At 34.2% G+C, this 22,102-nt stretch overlaps 1 long non-coding RNA gene across 4 annotated transcripts in view; it reads right to left on the bottom strand.

Annotated features, from left to right (window-relative positions):
- LOC123797583 (uncharacterized) overlaps positions 1-22,102 on the bottom strand; it is a 298,997-nt gene that overhangs the window by 53,795 nt on the left and 223,100 nt on the right. For 2 of the 4 annotated variants that reach the window (XR_006780983.2, XR_006780981.2), the window contains exon 5: positions 14,029-14,126. This is a non-coding gene — a long non-coding RNA (uncharacterized LOC123797583). Of the gene's footprint in view, positions 1-4,989; positions 8,669-10,157; positions 12,751-14,028; positions 14,127-22,102 lie in introns of those variants that run through there. The other 2 variants (XR_006780984.2, XR_006780982.2) reach the window with 2 other exon arrangements.

The following is a 22,102-nucleotide window of genomic DNA, read 5'->3' as shown; positions in this document are numbered from 1 at the left end:
AAAGGACACCAAATAGATAATAGACAGTGTTAAAATCAAACACAAATGAGAATACCCCTGAAAATTCCCTGAGCAGAAAAAAACAGTTACTCATACAAGCAAAGCTTAATTTAGTTTATGTCACAAGACAAGTAAAGTTAACTTGAGAAGGGTCACTTCTTGGTTATGTCTCTGAAAATCACAAACAAAACTTAAGTAGTTACCCAAAATTGGTATGAGGTCACCACTAAACAATTCCCTTTCATTTAAGAAAATTCTATTATTGTAACCAACCACTGTAAAAAATAAACACTGCCTTCCTACTCTATATGCTGCTTAATAACAATATCCCTCCAAGCTTCATTCCATTTTTTACTTCCCATGCTTCTGTATTTTTGGTGTGTGCACAATACATTTTTACTAATTTCTACTTAAGTGATTTGTTGATTTCACTCCTGTTTTTTCATGAGCTTTTAACAATAGGTAGGTAGAGCTAGCTAGCTAGCTAGGTAGATAAACTACCAGTGACACCAAATTCCTTGTATGGACACCACATAGTGAAATTTCTGACTACATGAGTAAATAGCAGAGGCAGACATCAAAGGTATGTCAAATTTCAAAAGTATTCTTTCCGCCACACCGCATTAAAGGTAGGTTGTAGATTTCTGTGTTAGTATTTCTTCCTTGTAAGGCTACTATAAGAATATAGGCTGAAACATTGGTCCATAAGTTATGGAAAGTATGATAAAAACCTGTAAATAAAAAGGAATAAAGTAATTTGAACTTCAAGAGCACTAAATGATAATATTTCTATTGACAGCAAAAAAAAAAAAAAGTCCAGATTGAAGTTCTCTATATTATGTTTTTTGTAATGTTTTTAAATGTGTTTTTTAAAAAATTAAATATACGCTATTTCTGGCATTTTTAATACAAATATCTTTTTCACATTTTCATTTTCTATTTATGAAGACCTCTTTCACATAGATATAACGCAAAGAGTTATGTTTAAATATATTATTTTCTGAAGTGGGTTTTATCTTCATTTACATAAGTTATGAATTAAAGATTGCTTTAGCTGAACTAGACAGGCCATTCCTTATTGTTAAGAGCCATATTTTGTTTTGTTTTTGTTTATTTCATTTTTTTGATTGCATGTGTCCAAAGACAGTGCCTGATTATTTTAGACTGGTAATGGATTCTAGTTCTAGGTTGTTGTGTTTTTTTTTTTTTTCTCTCTGCTCTATCATCCCACTCAAGTGATTAATTGTCAACAGACACATATGAAATATTGGCAAAGCATAATAGGACATTACCATTAAGGCAAACATTTAATCATTTCATGTGGATCATTCTCTCCCAAGTTCTTTCTCTTATATGTAAAGGTTTTTGTATATCAATTTTTCATGGTGGGTATATGTAGTTTTTAAATTTTATTATTCTTGGTTGTCCCTCGAATGGGACTATCCTTAATCCTGGAAAAAGAAACAAAGAAAAAGCAAGTATCACCTTTTAAGCAAGATTAAAGCATAAGATGGTCACAGAGTGAGGAAAGTTAGACTCTTAAATGCATTTATTAGAAAATAAGACTACTTGGAAAATTGATGGGCTTTTAATTCAAGAAGCTAGGAAAAACCTACAGAAAGAAGAAAGGATGTTATACATGGAAAAGCAGAAATACATGAAATGACAACAGAGAAACAATAAAAGGATCAGCAACTAAAATCTGGTTTTTAAAATGATTAATAATATGGCAAATATTTTACACGATTGATATACTAAAAAAAAAGACATAAGTAAATAACAAACTAAATAGTAATAGGACATAAGTATAGATCTAATGTAACTGTGAAAGTCATTTGTGAATGCTAGTAAAATTTTTTGTTCCATACATTTAAATAACCAGATAAATGCATATTTTATAAAGGAATTGTCAGTAATTGTGTTAAAAAGAAACAGAAAAAAAAAACAAAGAAAATAACTACTAACTTTTGGCACAATTAAAACAATTATTTCAGCATTCTAGGGTGTTCTGACCCTTCTCTCCAAATAAGGATTGGAAATCCTAGAAGTGAGTTTTATGAAACGGTCAAAGAACGCATAACCTCTACTATGTGTAAACTGTAAAAGGAATGAAAATTGCCAACTGGTTCTGTTAGATTAATATATATTAATATCAAAGCCAAACAAAGATTGTACAAGAAATGTCAACTATATAGACCAAACTTCATTGTGAACTTCGAGATGAAAATTTAAATGAAGTACTAAGAAATTAAATACAACATTTATTAAGGACCTATCTTAGGAGGTTGAAAAAGAAACATATGATCAACTTAGTATTGTTGAAAGAAAATTTAAGAGAATATCTTTATTACCTTAGGATGGGGAAGGAGTTCACTATGGATAAACTGGAGTATATTGAATTTAAAAACAACTATTTAGCCAAAAAAAAAAAAAAAGCCATATCCACGAACAAGGTTTTGAAAAATCTACGTTTTGGAGTGGATATTTATAATGCTGGTATCCAACAAAGAGTTAACTATGTAAAGGTAATGAATAACTCCTATAAATATAGCAAAACCAAACAATGGATTGGAATAGAAACTGAAATCTCATAAATATGGTAAAGATGCTAGTAAAAAAAGAAATTCACACTTGAAAACTACACTTCAAATTGTATCTATTGTTGGCAATATCTGGTGTTGCTAAGGTTTGGAGCCTGCTAAAAGAGTAAATTGTTACAACCATTTTGAAGTTTGACATCAAATCAAGTTGAAATCTAGAGAATCGGTGGCTTATGTGCTCAAAGAGACATGGATAAAAATGTTCACCATGTCATGAGTAATGGCAAAAAAAATGAACAGCATCAGGCAGATAAACTGTAGAAAAATCTTGCAAGTAGATATGAGACACTAGTGAAAAAGCATGAACTACAGCTTCCCATATCAACTTGATTAAACCCTCAAAGCAATATTAACTGAAGAAACGACATTACTGAAGGACGCATATGATACCATTTACGTAAAATCTTAAAATATGCCAAACAACTCTGGACATTTATAATAGTGTAAGCATGCATGAGGATGAGAACAAAATTCAGGTTGATGATTATCTCTGGGAAGGCAGAGATTGGGGAAGGAAATGCCATAAGATGTGAAAAAGTGGCCAGGGAATGTTAGTCATATTTGTAATGAGCTGTTTCTTTAAAAAAAATTTTTTTTAAAGTTGAAGCAAGTATGATTAACTGTTATAACTCGACAGAACTTCATAGCTAGGTCTTGGTTCCAGACACTTGCTATGGTACAATCTTGCTTGCTGTATATTTGAAATATTTCTTGATACCTAAAGTAAATGCATTAAAAACAAGAAACTAAGCAATTCTTTAAAAAAAATGGGTTTCAGTAGGGACTTTATACGGGGTGGACTTGGATTAAAATATTTAACATCCTGCTCTAAAAACCTGGGGCCCTCATTTTAAGGAAATCACATTCTTATCTTAACCTCAATCTTCTGGATAAAAGTTTAGGTCTGTTTTTCCTGACTCTCTGAATTTTTCCAAATGGGATCTCTCAGCGGTAATGATTCAGGGGTCTTATGATAGTAGAAGAGTCTTTAGACAATGTGATCATTAAGGAAAGGTGAAATTGAGAAGTCAGAAGAAAAGATTTCATTAGATTCAAATCAAAGTTTGGATATATATTAAGGAAAAAACAAGCCATATATACCTACACTGTGTGATTGGGGGATAAGTTTGTACTGCTTTTTTTTTTTCAGCTGTTTCTGGAGAAGACTTTAAAAAGAACTCTTTATAGTCCCTTTTGAGCATTTTGTTTTCTTCTTTTCTGGGCATGGTTAACAAATTAAAAAGTCTATTTCCTCTCCACAGCTGTGCGTCATTACCTTGGGGACTATTATGGGAACAAATTCTAAAGGAGTTCGTTCTGCTGTCTAGCAGCAAGAGCTTTTAACATAAACAAGCCTGCAACCTCCCTGATTGTTCCTGCTGGTTACTCTGACTGTCCTGCCAGCTGACTGGTGTGCATGCCCTGATAGCAGACCCCTGACCTATGAAGTAATGTTGCCCTGAAGATACGGGATGCAAGGACAGGTCTGAAGTAAATTCAGTGAGTTGGCTTACTGATGAGGTTCTTAAGAGGTCATGGCTACAAGCATCTGGGAGTTATGAGAAATTGGATTGTATAAGGAGACTGTATTTTAAACCTATAGGTATTTGTTAATTTTTACTATTTTCATGAAAATGAGAAGCTAAAACTAATGTTTTTTGGAAAAATCAATATTTTCCAGTAGGGAAAATTACATATTTTAAAGTTCTGACTTCTTAAACAGCCAAAATAAACATGTTTTAACCAAAGATCCATCCATGAAACGAAAATTTTATAAAGATTGTTTAAGGTTGACAATGCGATAATGAAGCTGTTGCTGGCTTTGTTTATAATGTACTAAAGTAACTAGTTTGACTTCAAATATTTGAATTTACTTTGTTTGCTAGACATCCTCACCTTATCAGAAAAGAATTTACTTAACAAGATTAATTTGGAGAATTGAAGAAATAAGACTTTGGGAAATGGGACAAGGGTAGGGACAATATAATTTTCTAGGATATTAACCATTTATCTGTTTCCGAGACAAACAGAATAATGTGGGTGCTTACTGAGAATGAACTTGACTGTGCAAAAAAATAATAAATCATAGGGGATCCCTCTAATTGACTTGCAACAATAAAAGGATGCTGGTAAATCGTGCTGGCATATGGTCATCTCCAGCTGAGATCATTGATCTCATGGAGTCTTGGACTTTTAGAGTTGGAGGACAGGTAATGGACTTGGCTCAGACAGGTGATGGACTTGGGTGAAGTCACACATCACGATGGTCTAGGTATCTTTTTTTCTTTTTAAAACTTTATTTTATTTTTTGAACAGTTTCGGCTCACAGTAAAATTGAGAAGATTGTACAGAGATTTTCCATATATTTCCTGCCCCCCCCAGCCTCCACTATTATAAAATCCCCCACTAGAGTACTGATTTGTTACAACTGATGAAGCTGTATATCATAATCACCCAAAGTCCATAGTCGACTTTAGGGTTTTTTTCTCAGTGTTATACCTTCTATGGGTTTGAACAAATATATAATGACTTGTATCCTTCATTATGATATCGAACAGAGTATTTTCACTGCCCTAACCATCCTCTGTGCTCTATACTCTGACTATTCCTCCCCCCAACCCCCCCACAACCCGTGGCCAACCCTTGACGACCACTGGTCTTTTTACTGTCTCCACAGTTTTGCTATTACCAGAAGGTCAAATAGTTGGAATCATACAGGATGTAACCTCTTCAGTTTGGTTTCTTTCACTTAGTAATAAGCATTTAAATTTTCCTCCATGTCTTTTCATGGCTTGATAGCATGAAGAGCTGAATAATATTCCACTGTTGGGATGTACCACAATTTATCCATTTACCTTCTGAAGTATATCTTGGGTGCTTACAAGTTTTGGCAATTATGAATAAAGCTTCTATGAAACATCTGTATACAGGTTTTTGGGGTTTTTTTTGTTTTGGTTTTTTTGTTGTTTTTTGTTTTGTTTTTGACATAAGCTTTCAACACTTTGGGGAAATACTAAGGAGTGCAGTTGCTGGATTATATGGTAAGACTTATGTTTTTTATTAAGCTATCTCCCAAAGTGTACCATGGCTGGTACCATTTTTCATTCCCACAGTAATGAATGAGAGTTCCCGTTGCTCTATACCCATTCCAGCAAGTGGTGCTGTTAGTGCTCTGGACTTCGCCCATTCCACTGGATGTGTCGTGATATCTCACTGTTGTTTTAATTAGCATTTCTTGGATAACATATGATGCAGAGCATCTTTTCCTACTTCTTTGTCATCTGTTTATCTTCCTTGATGAGGTGTCTGTTAAGGTCTTTGGCCCATTTTTAAAGCAGGCTCTTATGTATTTTTACTGTTGTGTTTCAGGAGTTCTTTGTATACTTTGGATAACAGTCCTTTATCAGATGTGTCTTTCACACATATTTTCTCCCAGTCTGTGATTTATCTCACATTCTCTTGACATTGTCTTATGCAGAAATTTTTAATTTTAATGAAATCCAGTTTATCAATTACTTTTTTCATGGATGATGCCTTTGATGTTGTATCTAAAAAGTCATTGCCATATCCAAGGTCATCTAGGTTTTCTCCTCTGTTATCTTCTAGGTGTTTATATTTTTGCATTTTACATTTATGTCTATGATCCATTATGAGTTAGTTTTTGTGAAGGGTATAAGGTCTGTATCTAGATTCTTTTTTTGGGGGGGGGGTATGGATATCCAGTTGTTCAGCACCATTTTTTTTTGAAAAGACCATCTTTGCTCCATTGTATTGCCTTTGTTTCTTTGTCAAAGATCAATTGAATATATTTATGTGTGTCTATTTCTGGTATCTCTATTGTATTACACCAATCTATTTGTTTATTTTTTCTCCAATGCCACATTGTCTTGATTACTGTAGCTTTATAGTAAATCTTAAAGTCAGATAGTCAGGTTTCTACCTTTGTCCTTCTCCTTCAATACTGTGTTGTATTTCTGGTTTTTTTGCTTCTCCATATAAATTTTAGAGTCAATTTGTTGATATCCACAAAATACTCTTTTGGGATTTGGATTGAGATTGCATTGAATCTATAATTAAGTTGGGAAGACTTAATTGCGTCTTCCTATTTGTGAACACGAACTATCTCTCCATTTATTTAGTTCTTTGATTATTCATAGCTGCAGTCTATTTAATTTCTTTTGTGTCCCATTCATGCCTTGATTAAGACCATAAATAATGTCTTATTAACGAGGTCTCCCAAAAACTCTTTTAGAGTCATTCTGAGAGCTACTTTATCCAAACTTCCAAAATTCTTAGCAAGTTAATTGAATAAACTTTTGTTTAGAAATTCAATATGAAAGATATTATGCTCTTTGCTGGAGGTAAGACAAAATAAGTCATTGTTCCTCAAGAAGCTAAGCTTGATGGTGTAGATGAGAAACCTGTAGAAACCTACCCAAACATTTTTAGGGGTATTTGTGCTCTGGAGATATCGGAGACTTGATTTAATTCCCATCTCTTATTGTCTTGAAACAAAGTCATTACAGCTGAACTACAGTGGGATTATTTGTTATTGAATAAGCACTGTGTCCATATTACATTATCCCAAGTGATATTACCTGATACATATGAAGGAAGGGTTTTATAATTGGTGACATCTTGGCTTTGGCTATGGTGCTTTCCTTAATATCTTGGCTGGCTTAATAAGCATTGTCAGTTCCTACATTAAATGGTTTATCCTACACAAATATAGACCTAAATAGTGCTGGTTATACATTAACATTGTCTATTTTTTGGTGTGTGTGGTTGTTGTTGTTGTTGTTTTTCCTCCACTGTCTTAGGCAGAAATCTGTTCCAAATTAAGATAGACTTCTGACTAATCACTTGGAAAATGGCCTTCTGTTTGCCAAAGGTTTATTCAGATTCTTTTACTGCAATATTATTACCATTTCCATTTTTCCTTTATAATCCATATTTTAAGATTAAATTACAAAATAGGAGGTTATCCTTGAACTATTGAAAAAGGAAAAAATCCAAAATCCAAAAATGTGATTATAACTTGGTCGAGTCATGAAAATTCATGCTTCCAACCCACACACAAGACAAAATTTTATTAGTGTACAGTTTGTACTGTATGCTCTTACATTTCAGTCTGTCATGCCATAAAAATGCTTTTTTACTTGGATAAGTAATAAAAATCACCCAATGGCTAAGGCTGTTTTATGTCTGATTTCCACTATGTGGCTGTACAACTTTTGGGAATGTCTGATCAGTGCCAAACAAGAGCATAATTTTACCAATTGTAGGTCTGTTAGCAGAGTGTTCGGTGTTTGGGCTCTGTCTCCCAGTCAGAATTTTATCCTTACATGTAGTTTGTCTAGCTTTTATTTTACAAGTCCAAGTAACAATTTTATTTTGGCCTAAAGCACACTTTTTTTTTATGTATGTTGTAGTGGCTTTCTCAGTGTTACTTTTGAGAAGACTTTTAACGAACCCACAAAAAGTTGTATTAAATTAAAATAAACACAACAAAACAACAGGCATCTAGATGTTCAGAATCATGCATTCAGAGGTGATCTGGTTGGTTCTATCACTGAGTAGCTCCCCTCCTTAAGAATTTGCCAGCAGGTACCAGTTCTTCTGTTCCTCCTTACCATGTAATTCACTAAAATTAGAGTCCAAAATATACACACACCAAATAAACCCTTTTCAAGACACATCAGTACAAAACTTCAATTAGAAAGCCTAAATGTGTCATCAGACAATTGCATTAACCAAGCTCATTACTAGAAAACAGGCAGTATCTTACCAAGTACATTTTAAACTTCCTAGATACACAAATTCCTTTGAAAGAACTAAAGTACAATATCTTAGGATATGTGAAGAATAGGCAGGGCATTAGTCCTATATGCACCTGACTACACACAATCCAATCTTCTCAGGAGCTGCTCTGAGAGAGGGAGTGAGCCTGGAATCTTCTTTTCCATGAGTATATTACTGTGCCAGCAGGTGGGCAGCGCACGCCAGTTGCTGAGTCAAGTCTGAAGTATACCGAGAAGGGCCTCTTCTCCAGTGCCAGTATCAGGTAGCTGTGACAAGAATGGAGCTGTCCTTTAGGTGTCCAAGCCTCTCAGAATCATCCTCCATCTCTATGTATGGTAGAAATCAATTTTGGAAAGCAATTTGCTTGCTTTCAAGGCTCTTTTATCCCCCTAGCAAATAGACAGACATGCTCATCTAAAATAATATTGTTTTCACTTTGCAAACTTGCTATTTTATTTCTAAAATTCTAGGATTTTGAAAATGGATTTAAATGGGGATTTTCTAGCTCCAGCAGCAGCAGGCACCTAAGAGAATGTATAATTGTGAATAAAAACTGAATGGCTAATGATGATGAAAAAGTTTATTAATATGTATTTACAAAGCTGATTGTGTTGCTTAATTAACAATATCGTATTCAAAATTCAAAGACAGGAGGTCATAAACTGACATGACTTAAAAGACAAAACATGCGGAACATCCTTACACAAGAGTGCAAAAAAGAAGGAGAGCCCAAAGAGACAGAAGAAGACTGTCCAGAAAGGAGACATGATAGGAAAATTAAGCAGTTGACAAGGGCCATTGAATGATGGAAGTAGGATCCCTTTTACAGTGATATAACAATGAGAAAGAGAGTCAGTATGTACAAACAATTCTTCAAAAAACTATTTGGCTGTCAAAGGGAGGAAATAAATAGTATAATCACTAGGGAGAAAGTGAAAATTGAAAAGATCTTAAAAATGGAAGGGGCTTGTATACTTTTAAAATACTGATGGAAAAAATACAGTAGAGAGTAAGAAACTTTAGATACCAGAGAGGAGGTAGGCAATGATTAGAGCAAAATCCCTGAAAGAAGTTGGGGATGCTGGGACCCAGACAATGAATGAAAGAATTAACTTCAGATGGAAGGAGAAGCATCTCCTCCGTTGTCTGTGTGTGTGTGTGTATGTAAATATATATATATATATATATATATATATATATATATATAAATATATATATATAAAACAATAGGATATAACAATAGGAGGGTTCACGGATGCAAGTACATATATGTAACTTTGATAGTGGGAAGTTCTCATCTTTCCAGTAATTTTCGTTTTATATCATGATATTTAAACCTGGTTTTACAACTAATATTTTTCTTTAATGTAATTAATGTAATTAAATGAATTTCTTCCTTCTGGATAGTATTTATAATTTAGCATATTTACAACATTGTTTTGAAATATAAAATACCCAGGTATATAAACACTTTGCATCACATACAGAATTTTTACTTCTACCTTATGTAGTTTCTATCTTTATAGTGACATTCATTTGGCATTAGGATTTCCTTCTAGTGGATGGAAAATAATTTTAAATTTTAGCTGTAGCTTTTAGATTTAGATGGTAGTCTGTATAAATAGCTTTAGGCATGTAGCTTAAGGAATAAAATAATCAGAAATTCAGGCAAAAATGTTTGTGAAAGGATGTTTATTTATTGTTCATAAACAATACATAGAAAAATTGTATACAATCTGAAATTCAATCATAATGGATGAGTACATTATAACTAATAAAATACATACCACTTATGAAATTTTTCACAAAAATTTAAATAATATTAGGGGCGCCTGGGTGGCTCAGTCGTTGAGCATCTGCCTTTGGCTCAGGGCGTGATCCCAGCGTTCTGGGATCGAGCCCCACATAAGGCTCCTCCGCTATGAGCCTGCTTCTTCCTCTCCCACTCCCCCTGCTTGTGTTCCCTCTCTCACTGGCTCTCTCTCTCTCCATCAAGCAAATAAATAAAATATTTTTAAAAATTTAAATAATATTAATGTTTATATGACAGTGACTGATAAACATGAACAGCATGCAAAACTTCAGTAATTTCTTTATTATGTTAATATAACCACGCATTGAAAAAGTGTAGAAGATTATCTGATAAGTTTTTATTTGTTTTGATTCTTTGTTTTTCTGCTGACCTGTGTTTTCAAAACAGGAATGTAAAAATTTTATAAGCAGAAAAAATTAATATATTATGAGAAACATGTTATTAGATTGTTCTATTTCAAGGAACATATGTTTACATTGTTTCTAATCACTAAACTTTTAGATGATATGCCCATCTTGTAATAAATTTATTGTTTCATCTTAAGTGTCAGACTTGATATTTACCTCGATATCTATTTCTATTTTGTTATAAAAATGATGTCAATTACGTTCAATAAAAAAGTGTTTTTTTCTTTTAAATTTGCCATCATTTTTTTCCCTTAAAGTTAAAACATTTGCATATAATAAAGGAAATACAGGTTAAATGCAAAGGCAAAAAAGAGTCAAGTCGATTCAATTTAAGATTTGTTGTAGTTAATATAAATCATCTCCCTCTGCCTTTCCTCTAGGTTCTTCCAGCTGGACCTCTTTACTTGGTCTGTGCCTTAAGTCAGAGGACAGTATGTACTCTACCTGTACTGGAGCATTTTATTATTTGTTAGAATTTTTCCTAGTGCTAGGTCATTTTGGGCAAGAAGTCGTTGCCAGTTAGAAAAGAGGCAGAAGGGAAAGCAAAATAATGTACTCTAAAAAGGACAGTACTTGCAAGTTGCATGTCATTGTGTTATTTTAAACCAGCAAGAGTTGGGTTTAGTGGTGGCAGCCACATCTATCCTGGAGCTTGTCATTGAAGAGAACCAGGTATTACAGGAGCCACAAGCAGACTGTACAATTAGGGTTGGGTGAAAGGATTGGGTAATCCTGCAATAGTCACTGTTACATAACACTCCAGTCGCTGCCCAGGGATATGAGCGGTAACTGAATATTATAGCGGGAACTGTTAGCTTTGTCGCAGCCAAGGGTCACTTGTTGTTTCCATTATAAACCTTGTTTTGTAGTTAGTTGGTTTATAACCCAGACAGTTTAATTCACATCAGGCTGCAACCTGGCATTCAAATTAGAAGCCCAGAGGCACTTTTTTTTTTCCAATAATAGAATTTTGAGCTAGAAAGAACCAGAGGGATCATTTAGTCCAACTTCTATTTTACAAATAAGAAGACTGAAGCCTAAAGAGGGAACGAAATGTGCATAATGTCACACAGTGACTGCGAGGCAGAACCAAACCCATGACACAGGTTTTTCTGCCTTCCTGATTAAAACAGCATACGACCAAACAAAATGAACCATTACTACCCTGTGGTAATATAATCTCTTTGTAATGTAGCCATGGGGAGCAAGTGCTGGCAATCTTATATATACCAGGGCTCCCCCTTGACATGTTGAAGTGACTTGCCCAGGGAAACACAGCATGCGGAATGGCAGGATAGGAAAGAATTCAGGCCTGTTTTGTGACTATTTTGCATTTTTGAATTCTTTTTGCCCCAGTCTTATCAATTGATATTCCATTGACTCATTCAATCTCCCCAAAGAAATGACTGTTAAACCACTGACAAGTGGGGCACAAGTTTACTACATTCTCATGGCCATAAAATGAATCAAACTTGAACTGGGAGGAAAAAAGAGGGTTATGAAGCCAGGATCATGTTTCTATAAAACCAAGTGAGTGTAATCAGTCAACTGAACAATCGTTTCATCTCCATAATATCAAAAGAAAATTTTTGTGGTGGATTGTTTTTCTTTCATAAATTGCAACAATTATTTTGTCAACATTAAAGTCAGACTTTTTGATATAAATAGAGTAAACAGCATTTTCCTGAGCTATGTATTACTTCCAGTTGGCTGGAACTGGATATATACAGCTTGACTTCATGCCTAGCTGGCTGTTCTGAAATCCAACCCAGAAAAACATCCTACATCATTATACCATGGTTAAGTATTTAAGAGTGACCTTCTCTCCTAGATCTGGAAGCGCACTCTGCCACGGCAGCGGGATAGGACTTTTAAAAAGTTCATGCCATAAAATTAGCATTCAAATGTCAAAACATAATTTTAAAACCAGCATGCGGTTAGTACTTCCCACTTCTCTTTATCTTCACCTCTTTGTTTACACCCATGAGTCCTGAACCTTTTTTGAACACGTCTTTTCCCCCATGTATTTGGTAAGTTTATTTTTAGTACAAGTACCATGCATTATTTTTCATATTGACATTCCTTCTTCCATACACCATAGCATGTGTGGAGCCACTTTGCTCTTCATCTGTTATGATCAAAATTTATGTTATTCATGATATTATTTACTTGGAGATATACTTGTGCAAAGTACAAAATTCTTGTATTAACTGTGGTCATTTCTTGTAGAAGAATATGGTAAGAAATTGAATTAAGCCCAATTTAGGATAGGAGAAAGAGGAAAATGCTATGGAAACTGAGACTTTAACTTTTGTTTATAAGAAGTCAGAAATGAGTTGGAAAAGAATTCTCAGAGTATAGTTTGATAAACTTAACCCAACTAAGAAAATGTATCTCTTGTTTCTTGTACATTTTTCAGTAATTGTGTGCTTTTTTTCACCTTTATTCCCCAAATTAAGATATTGCATTATAATTACATTTTGTTTATATTTTCTGTCTGTGGTCATTGTTCTTTAAGCTTATGGTACCAACAGCCTGAAATTCCCATAAACTAGGAAAACCATATGGAGGAAGTAGATGGTAATTGGCAAGAGGAAAGGATAATATGGAAAGAATTAGTCAAAAGCTGTTGTAATAATTTGGCTCAGTGAGGGGAATTATTTGTTTTGCAGTTCTTGTCCAATATATTATAACATTATTGGAGATGACTTCATAGGTCAAGTGTCACTAAGAAACCTCATATTTTTATTTAGCATGAAGAGATCCAAACTTGCCAGAAAGTCAATATTTATCAGGGTCACTTCATTTAATATTTTTGTTTTCTCCATAACCTAATCCCAATTTCTGAAGTTGACAACGTTAGTCAGTGGTTTAGGTTTCCTCATTCTGTTGGAGATGGTGGATGCCACCAACCTAACTTCTTGTTACTAAGAAGTGAGTCTAGGCTAAAGGTGATTTCTCACTGAGTAGCACGTATCTGTGGTTTAAAAGCATGGGTATTAGCGGACTTCCTGGGATCACTATTGGGTTTCAGGTGTGTTTGAGGGCCTATTTTAGGAGTTTGGGGTCATCAAGTTGAACATTTATATCTTGTAGGAAGCACATGTCTTTATGAAAAATCCATGTGCAGACACTCAAATTGCATAATAATGAAAATCTAAGTATATTAGAGAAATTGTCTGTGCTGTTTGGTTTTAAAGCCAGTAAAAGGAAAATTGAGTTGAGATGAAATGAGAGCTATGCAGAATCCTTGTTCTAAGTCTGAACTTTAGTCAACTCTTGAAGAAGTTGGTAAAACTGACCCATGTTCTCTAATGACCATCATTGGTCTCTTGTATATACCAACCTAAGCATTGCTTACCTAAAATCACAGAAGTATCAGACCATGCATGAAAATCCATCCTACCTGTGTTTCCAGCCTGAATGAAATTGCATCTTGTAACTTCTAGGAATCTATGTGATTTCCACAATGCTGAAAAGTAATTCCATAATAAAAGGTGTGTTCTGAAAGAGAAAGTGATTTAGTCAAATTAGACAACTCAACTGTTCAATCAGATACACACACATGGCCATCCTCACATCTTTATATATAGCTGAATATATTTGTCCCAATTTTCTGTCCGAATATGTAGAATTCTTCCATCATATATTCTATTCCACTACCCATTACTAATGCTACCTCTTATATGTGTAGTAGCTTAATACTCAAAACACTTTCATATCCATAATCCAATTTCCATCTCTTTTTGCTTTTCATTCTGGGAGATTTTCTTTGATGTGACTAGGTTCTTCTACAAGGACTATTCTTGTATTCAATCTCTTTATGAATAATTTTATTTCCACAATCTGGTTTTAACGTATTTTTATATTTGGAAGTATAGTTTTAAGTTCCAAGAAAGCTTTTGGTTTTCTGGCTTTTCTTCTTTCATAGCAACATATTTTTGTTTTATTGATAAAATATTCTCCAGAATCTTGTGGAGGATGATTCTCTTAAATTCCCCTTAAATAAAAATTCTTTTTTTTTTTTTTTTTTTTTGCCTAAAGTATCAGTTTCCTTCTTTGTTCTTTTGGTTTTCTCTCAATACCTGGTGATCTATAGTGTTGTGGTTTTTTGTTTGTTTTTGTTTTTATATATGAATGAAAGACAAAAGGGAAAGAGAAAGAAAGATAGAAAATGGTATGGTGATTTATCCATTGACTAGGTTCATTATTCCTCCCAAAATTTACATAGTGTTATTTTAATACGATGGTACTAAATTTAATGCTAAAAACAAAATTTAATACTACATTATGTGAGAGAGGAAAAATTATGCCTCATACCTATGGGTGCAGTCTAAAGTAGGTCAATTTGACCACCAAAATCTGTATACTTTGATTCATCAGTTTTATTTCTAGAAATTTACACTAAGGAAATAATCAAGATTAAATTTACAAAGGACTAGGTGCAAGAATATTCATCACAGCTGTAACAATGTAAGAATGTAATGCCAATGTCAAGACTGGTATGCTGGGTAAATATATTACAGTGATTAAGATAATGGAGCACTTAGAAGTTCTATCTTGAGGCACTATTTAAAAAAAAAAGGAAATGCTCACAAAGTTTGTAAAAAGAGAAAATGTCTAATAGTCTAAATAATATGATACTATTTAAAAAATAAAATAAGGGAAATACTTGTGTGAGTGTGTGTGTGTCTGTGTGTGTGTGTGCGTGTCTGTACTAGAAGGAAATACAACAAACTATTAACCAAGGTTATCGTTGATGGCGAGAGAACATTATAGTTGTTGTGTTTTGTTTTATTGTAATAATATTGTTCCTCTTATTTGTAACATGTAACTTCTAAAATTTTTATTATATAGTATTTATTTATTTATTTAGGTCTTCTTTAATGTCTCTTAATAATATTTAAAGGTGTTCTCCATGAAGGCCTTACACATTTTCATTGGATATATTTCTATGCATCTTGTACTCTAAGCTGACATAACAAAATGGTATCTATTTTAAAATTTCATTTTTAACACTTTATTGCAACTATATACAGGTTTCTATATATTAATTTTTTCCAAGTACCTGGCTATATTGTCTCATTAATTCTGTTGATTCTTGGGGTTTTTTCATCTGTGAATTATAATGATTTTAGTTTCTTTCCCCAAAATTTTAGAACTTATCTTTCTTTTTGTCTTACTTGACTGTCTTAGACTTCCATGTTCAAAGGAATATTTTGTCTCAAAGGCTGATGTTTAATATAGGTTTTCTGTTGACCTCTTTTATCAGATTACAGAAATTCTTTCATTTCTAGTTTACTATGAGTTTTTAAGATCATAAATAATTGAATTCTAGCAATTGTTGTAGGTACTGAGATGATTATATGTCTTTTTATTTTATTTTTTAAAAGATTTTATTTATTTATTTTAGAAAGAGGGAGGGAGAGAGAATGGGCGTGTGAACAGGGGAGGGGCTGAAGGAGGAGAGTGAGAATCTCAAGAAGACTCCCTGCTGAGTATGGAGCCCAAGGTGGGGTTCAATCTCATGACCCTGAGACCATGATCTGAGCTGAAATCAAGAGTAGGGTGCCCAACCTACTGAGCGACTCAGGTGCTCCTATATCTTATTCTTTTAACATACTGAATTAAATTTATAGATTTTTCTAAGCTATTCAACAATGTTGAATTTCCCGATCATAATATGATCATGGATTAAGATTCCCAAAGTATTTGCTAAAATATTGTTTAAAATACTTGAATATGGGCGCACCTAGGTGGCTCAGTCAGTTGATGGTGGGCCTCTTTATTTTGGCTCAGATCATGTTCTCAGGATTGTGGGGTCGAGCCCCTCTGTGGATCTCTGCACTCAGCACAGAGTCTGCTCAAGATTCTCTCTCTCTCTCCCTCTCCCATTGCCCCTCCCCACACTCACGCTGCACACTCTCTCTAAAAATAAATAAATAAAATCTTTAAAAAAATACTTGCATGTATGTTCATAACATACATTTTCTTCTCTCATATGTACTTGTTGGGTGTGGTAGGCAGAAAAATGGCCCCACCCACCAAATGATGTCCATATCCTAATCTCTAGAATCTACGTTACTTTGGAAAAGGAACTTCACAAATGTGATTAACACTAAGGATCTTGAGAAGGGAAGGTTAACTTTGATTACTCAGGTGGACCCAATCTAATCCTTTCAGTTTTTAAAAGCAGAGAACATTCCCCAGCTGTGGAGAAGCAGAAACAGTGTGAGAACTCAGCCCACCATTGATGCCTTTGAAGATGGTAGAAGCCATAAGCTTGGAAACACAGGTAGACTCTAAAAATCAATTCTTCCCTAAGCCCCAGAAAGAAATAGCTTAGCTCATATTTTGATCTTACTCTGGAGAGATCTGGGTCGGATTTCTGACCTCCAGGACTCCAAGATGATAATGTGTGTTGTTTTAAGCAACAAAGCTTGTTGTAAAGTTTGTTACGGCAATAACAGAAAACTAATATATCTGGTTTTATTATTAAGATAATATTTGACTTATATGATGAAATGGGATTCTTTTTCTTCTATTTACATTTTCTGGAAGAATCTGTACAAGACTGGAATGATATTTTTAAAGGTGTAACAAAACTTTAAAAAATTATCTGGGCACGCTACTGGCTTTGTAAAGGTTTTAAAAAATATATTAAAATTTTTTTAAATTGTTGTAAGATTTGGAGGAGAGGAAAAGATTTTCCTTGATCCTGTTAGGGTCCCTGGCAAAGTCTGAAAATTTAACTGCCCAAAACAGGTTAGCAGGAGAAAAGGATACAATTTTATTTAATATAAATTTTATGTGACATGATAGCCTCCATAAAGAGATGAAGATTAAAAAAAAAAAAAAACCAATGAAAAAAAACCGAGAACTGAGAGCATTTATGCTAGGTTTGATGAAGAGTACGCAGTAGCATAGAAATATGATAGGTTAAGTAATCTGAAGAAATTATAGTAAACTGGGGAAAACAGTAAATCTTATGTTTGGATCTTCCTGACATTGCTTTGTCTTTGGAGATAAGGATGCTTCTTTCCTCTGGGTATAGGGAAGGCACATCCCACATGAGGGTTTTATGACTGGTTGTGGGGAGAAGCGGGAGAAAGGTCAGAGACACTCTCCCACTTCTGCCATTTTCTCATAAAAATATTTAATATGCCAATGTGCCATATTTTGGGGTAGCATGTCCTAAAGCCCATCAGATTATTCTTAATCTTACCATTAAATTCTTCTTATTATAAGATTATTCTTTGGTTTTACAACTTTTTTCCCCAAGAACTTAAAATTTTTCTCTATTTAAAAGTTCATAAAATTCTGATATTATCTTTTTAATTTTTGCTCTATCTTTAATTATGTTCTCTTTTCTATTACAAATATTATTTAGCCCTATCTCCTTTTTATTTTTCTTGAACAATTCAGTAGCTTGACTATTTTGTACATATATATTTTTGCAATTTCTTTACTTTTATGCATCTTTGATTTTCCTTTTGAAATAATTTCATTTTATGCTGAAGAGCATGCCTTAGAAGTTGGCTTACTGAAATTCTGCTGATGGTAGAAATTCTCAGTTCTTCTTTATGCAAATATGTCTTTATTTTGCCCTTGTTACTGAAGAGAGTTTGACTGGCTATATAATTCGAGGTTGACAATTTTGTCATTTCACTGTGTCCTAGCTTCTTTTATTGCTGTTAAAGAGGCATTTACTGTTAGTTCAATTTTTTGTTTTGAGAAAATCTGTTTATTCTCTCAGGTTGCTTTTATGAACTTCTCTTTGTCTCTGGAGTTCTAAAACTTTCATGGAAGGTATGCAATCATTCATTTTTATTTATGCCATTTGGAATGCACTATACTTCCTCTCTCTTATAAATTCTTGTCTTTCATCATTCCTGGAAAATTCTTTGTCATCACCTTTTCAAAAGTTAGCTCTGCTCCATGATCTCTATTCTTGTCTTAAACTCTGGTAAGAGAAACTTTAGGTCCTTTTATTACATTTTCCCTATCTCATCACCTCTCTTAAGTAATTTTCATTTTCTTTTGTCTTTGTGCTGCATTTTTCAGTATTTATGTGATGAAACTACCAGTTTACTTATTGACTTTTCATCTGTGTTAATCTGATTATCCCATAATTTTTAATTTGAAGTATATTTTTATTCTTTGAAGTTGTATTTTGTTGAAATCCACCTCCTAGCTTAAGAAGTATTTTACCCTCAATTTTAAAAATATTTTATACATGTCTTACAACTCATAATTCTCATATCTGCAGTCCATGAGATCTATATTGTTTGTTGGCTCTATTGACTCTCATTAGTGCCAGTTAGTTCCATTTTGCTGTGATCTTTGATCACAGATAATATTTGACTGACATAAATAAATAAAAATCCTGAGGGCCTGAATTTAAGTTAGAGTGGATTAATACAATAATAAAGTCCTGTTTTTACCCAATTAGTTAAGTAAAAATTTTAAATGAGAATACTCATTACTGACACAGATTTTTCTAAAGGAGGAAAACTTGAATAGTTACAGCTTGTTAGAATTAAATATGTTAAATAAAAAAATTTATTTTTAAGAAAGATTAGATAGTAGTAGAAAACTTAACAAAAATTCTTAGTGTGAGGGTGCCTGGGTAGCTCAGTTGGTTAAGCTTCTGACTCTTGATTTTTGCTCAGGTCATGATCTTAGGGTCATGGGATCGAGCCTTGCATTGGGCTCCTCCGTCAGTGGGGAGTCTGCTTGAGATTCTCTCTCTCTCCCTCTGCCCCTCCCCACTCCCTGCATGCATGTGCACATGCTCTCTCTCTCTCAAATAAATAAATAACTCTTAATTAATAAAAATTCTCAGTGCGTTCTTGATGCTACTGGGTTCAAGCCACTACCAAGGCAGTTATGAATAAATCAGTGAGGTCTTGGAGTGAGTTAATTATTATAAGTCCAGTGGGTAACCTCAAACTCGTACAAGAAACATAACTAAAAACAAATGAATACAGTGTTTTAAAAGAAACATCAACAAATGTATGATCCTATTTTAAAAATATATACTTCGAATTACAAGTGAAAAGTCTCTAGAATCTCTCAACAAAGAAAAAAAATTTTGTCCTTTTAAAATAAACTTTAGACAAAAACTCAAATTTCATAATGATAAGATATAGGTTAAGTGTAGACTTTTAAATTTTATGGAAACAAGCATGTAAATATTTCCTAGCCTTTTCTCATTGTCCTGATAAAATATAATGGTTATATGAAAGCTTTTCCTTTTCAAAGCAGCTATATCAATTGTCTAACCAATATATTTAAGCTTCTTTATTAAAGTTTGCCATGGACTGAATATTTGTGTCCCTCCAACATTCATATGGAAGCCTAATCCCCAGTGTGATGGTATTTGGAGGTCAGACTTTGGGAGGTGCTTAGGTCATGATGATGAAGGCCACATGAATGGGATTAATGCCTTTATAAAATAAACCATGGAGAACTCCTTTATCTTTTCCACCATGTGAGGATACAGTGAAAAGATGGCTATTTAGGAACCAGGAAGTAGGTCCTTACCAGACACTGAATCAGTCAGTGCCTTGACCTTGGACTTCTCCGTCTCCAGAATCATGAAAAATACATTTCAGTCATATAAGCCACCAGTCTGTCTTTGTTATAGTAGCCCAAATGAACCAACAAGTTCTAATTAAATTCTATAGTTTCTGTGTTCAGTTACTTTTCTAGGAAAGAATTAAATTAAAGAATGTGAGGCTTATCTTTTTTTTCTGCATTAGGGAGTGAGTCACTCTTGGACACACCTGTTCAAAATGTTAGTATTAACAACCTCTTGGTAGAATAAAATAGGCAAAATATATTAAAATTAAATGTATCTACTCCCACCTAATCATTCCACCTGGGAAATTATCCAATAGAAATAAACAATACATAAGGATTATTACAGCAGCTGGTACAGCTTTTTAATAAAGAATGGCTATGAATGGGGGAGTGGAGAGTGGGAAGTTGAATACATTTAAGTATATCCAAACCATGGAATGTGTTGGGAAACAATTTTTCATGGGTCTCACAGTTTGAAACATCTTAGGAATAGAGGCATTGACTTTTTTCTTCTGGACTATCTTTTTAAGGATGTTTGTATAATGAATAACTTTGAATGATAGAGATAGTGATTCCCCCTGGAACAAATTGCAGGCATGCTTACTGTCTGCTATAATAAAGATAATATCTCTCTCTTAATTAAAGAGCAGACATGCTTACTGCTCATTATAAATACTGACATTCTTTATGCTAAGGGATCCTCTCCTGGAATGCAAACTACTGCATATGTAGGCTACATCTGGGCCCATCTATGTCACCTCCATAGGACTTAGGATCAAAAGGAACTCTCAAAAATAGATTGATGTTCATGTTACCTATCATGCCTATCAAGATGTCCCTTAGTCTCCTCCATCAAGGCCCCAACCCTCTGGTCTACAAGAATATTAGTCCTGTGTCCCCCCATACAAATTCTAACTTGTTAACTTGCAAGTGAGAGAATATATCAGAACCTGCACAATTCTTTAACAGTTTTGGTGACAAAGATGGGATGCTGACTTTTGTAAGAGAAAGGACAGGGTTCTGCAGGCTAGGTCTGGGAATGTGACAAGACTCTCTGGGATCTGACAGCAAATGCTGGGCAAGGGGGAGGTGGTGTGGCAAAACCCCTACTGTCTTGCCTGTTAATAAATGTTGAGAACAGTGAGTGGTAGGATTGAACCAAGCTGCCCAAATGGTGCCTTGCTTATTGCTCACTCTCCTCTGGGCGGGTAGATGAGCTATGTTGCCATGACAATGGGACACCAAGGACTACAGCCTCAGCTAAAATGCAATGAGGCTACAACTGATGAACCAAAGAGGCTCCAAAATCAAAATAACTGGTGTCAGCCCTGAAGACCTTGCTACTCGACACAGAGCGTTGGGCAGACCAAAATCATCAGAAGTTCTTTTTATTGAGCTATAAGTTAGTACGTGCTTAAAACCTGCTCAAATTGAATGCAATACTTTGTCTACTGGCATGGAGCCCCTTTCTCCCTCCATACCTTCTGATTACTCTCTTCCTTTCTATACTGATCTCAAATGCTATACAGAGAGGTCTCTCTGTCCCTAAAAGAGACCAAAGGTCATACACACCTCATTATGCTTGGGAACTCTGCTGAATACAACTGCCCAAGTCACTATCTTACCCAGTCCTGTGAGGTGAGTAGGCACCCAGCTTCAGTGAATGGTGTTTGGACAGGGTTCACAGTGAGAAAAAGAAGCTAATAGGACTTTGGAGGTTAGGAAATTTGGGCCAACTCAATGTACTGTTGTTGTTGCTTCTATATCTGAATGTACTTCCTCATCCCAAGAGTGCTAAGAGGATTCTCCCAATCATGGAAGTCACATACAGATAAGCGCTTATAGAACATACGACCCTAAAAGACACCTTTGAGCTCAAGTTTCATTGACAAGTT

This window comes from Ursus americanus, chromosome 11, assembly GCF_024610735.1.
Source record: "Ursus americanus isolate L20-20 chromosome 11, mUrsAme1.1.p, whole genome shotgun sequence".
In the NCBI taxonomy this organism is placed as follows: Eukaryota; Metazoa; Chordata; class Mammalia; order Carnivora; family Ursidae; genus Ursus; species Ursus americanus.
Note: the sequence above shows the minus strand (reverse complement) of the source record. Positions and strands in the feature narration are given on the sequence as shown.